Raw genomic sequence first — 2,117 nt, 5'->3', positions numbered from 1 at the left:
TGCGTCTACGGCGGGCCCTGGTGAAGCGACGACGCGCCGCGTTGCACGTAGCGCGCAACGCCGCGATCTCGCCGCTCCACCAATACGAGGCCCGCCTCGGGAGCCTCCTGGTCCGGGGCATGGCGGCGTCACACGCCGCCGCCACTGCCTCCCGGAACCATTCGGCCTCCCGGTCCACATCCGCGACCGGTCCGGCCGGAATCTCCGGCCAGGACACGGTGAGGGCGGCGGCCATTAGCGCGTCCTCCTCCATACGCCTAAGCACGCAGCGGCGCGGTGGTTGGCGGGCGGCAGGGGGGTGGTCCTGAGGGGTGGCGGAAACATACATCAGGATGTGGAGGTGGTCGCTAAGCGATTCCACCTCCTCCGCCACCCTCCACCCCGTCACGATGCGCGCGGCGGCAGGCGTCGCCCATGACAAGTCCACTATGGACTCGCCTTGCCACCGCACGCACGTGCTCGTGGACCCCCGGTTAAGCAACCGGAGGTCCAGACCCGCCGCCCACTCCTGCACGGCATCCCCTCGCGCGTCGGTCCTGGGGCTACCCGAAAGGGTGGACTTCGCATTGAAGTCCCCCAGGACCAACGTCGGGCGCGCTGGACCACGGGACACAACGTCTCGTATCTGGTCCAGCAACGCCTCGAACGACGCGAGAGGCATGCTCAGCGGAGCGTAGACCCCAACCACCGCTAGGCGCTCATAGCGTACCGCGACGAAGCCGCGCCCCCGAGCAATAACGATCAGGGGCGCGGCTCCGTCGCACACCGTCGCCACGGAGCCCAGCGCGTCCCCCGCCCAATCCGGGCGGTCCGGGTCGCGGTACGGCTCCGCGGCGACCGCCTACCTCACACCAAGCTCGGCCAGGCTATGGACAAACAGGTCCTGTGCCCGGGCCGAGTGGTTGAGGTTGGCCTGGAGGACCCGGATCCTGGGGGTGAACACTAGGCCGTGTCCATGGCGTCCCCATGGCCGGATCCTCCCTCCCACTGCTCAGCCGGCGCCACCGGCGCCAGCTGGCTCCCCTGCGGCTAGGCGGTCGCCGCCGTGCCCGGCGAGGCTGCAGCCCCGCGCCGTTTGCGCCGCCGCGACGGTAGAGGTGCACATCCTTTGCCCCCCAGGCGGTGCCCGGCAGGCCGACTAAGGTCGGAACAGACCGGGCAGCTGGGGGACTCCGTGCAGTCCCGCGCCACGTGTCCGGCGTCCCCGCAGGAGTAGCAACGCCCGCCCCTGTCCGTGTCGCACGGACATTTGGGGCGGACGTGCCCCGCCTCGAGGCACCGGAAACACCGCAGTGGGCGGGCTGCCAGCAACTCCACTCGGGCCGACGACCAGCCGACCGCGACTCGGCCGACGGTCGCCAGCTGCTTCGCAGCGGCAAGGGGGCATTTTAACCACACCCTGCCGAGGCCGGACCGGTTGCGCCGTACGACGCCGGTCCGAACCTCGGCCGCGGTGCAGCCCCCGGCTGCAGCGATCGCCGCCATCACGTCCTCCGCGGTCACGGACTCGTCGAGCCCCGTGAGTCGCATCTCTGCGGTCCTCACGGGGCGCGAAACATGAACGCCCGTGCCGCGGAAGACATCGCCCAGCCGCTGCGCCAGGGCATCAGCCCGGGCAGCGCTATCGGGGCGCGGAATCTCCAAAATGGAGGATCCCGTCAGCCCTTTCCTATAGCGGAGGTCATGAATTCCGACGTCGCTGTCCTCATGACCTCCGCATAGGTCACAGCACTGCCCGGGGATACAGTGAGCGCCACCGCGGCCCTTTTTGGGGCCCGCTGCGTACGCCCAACCGCGCCCCGGCGCACGGTGGCCGCGGAGGGCGCCGGCGGAGCCGGCGTCGCCGCGGCTTTCGCCCGTTTCCGGCGCGCCCCCCGGCCGACAACCTCCGACCACTTGGTCGTGGTGTCGACCGTCCGGGGGGCGCCCGTCGGCTCCTGCCGCCGCAGCAGCGGCGGCACCGCGTGGGTGGGGGGGAAGATGAGGAGGGAGGTGCCGCCGGCCGCTGAGCGGCCGCGGTGTTCCCTCCCTGGCTCTCGGCCCTCCTGGCCTTCTTCCTCCCCCTCCCGCCCTTCCTCCTCCTCCTCCTGCTCCCCGTCCCCCCGGCCCCGCCAGCC

Source organism: Dufourea novaeangliae, unplaced genomic scaffold (genome assembly GCF_001272555.1).
Source record: "Dufourea novaeangliae isolate 0120121106 unplaced genomic scaffold, ASM127255v1 scaffold148, whole genome shotgun sequence".
Classification (NCBI taxonomy): domain Eukaryota; kingdom Metazoa; phylum Arthropoda; class Insecta; order Hymenoptera; family Halictidae; genus Dufourea; species Dufourea novaeangliae.
Note: the sequence above shows the minus strand (reverse complement) of the source record.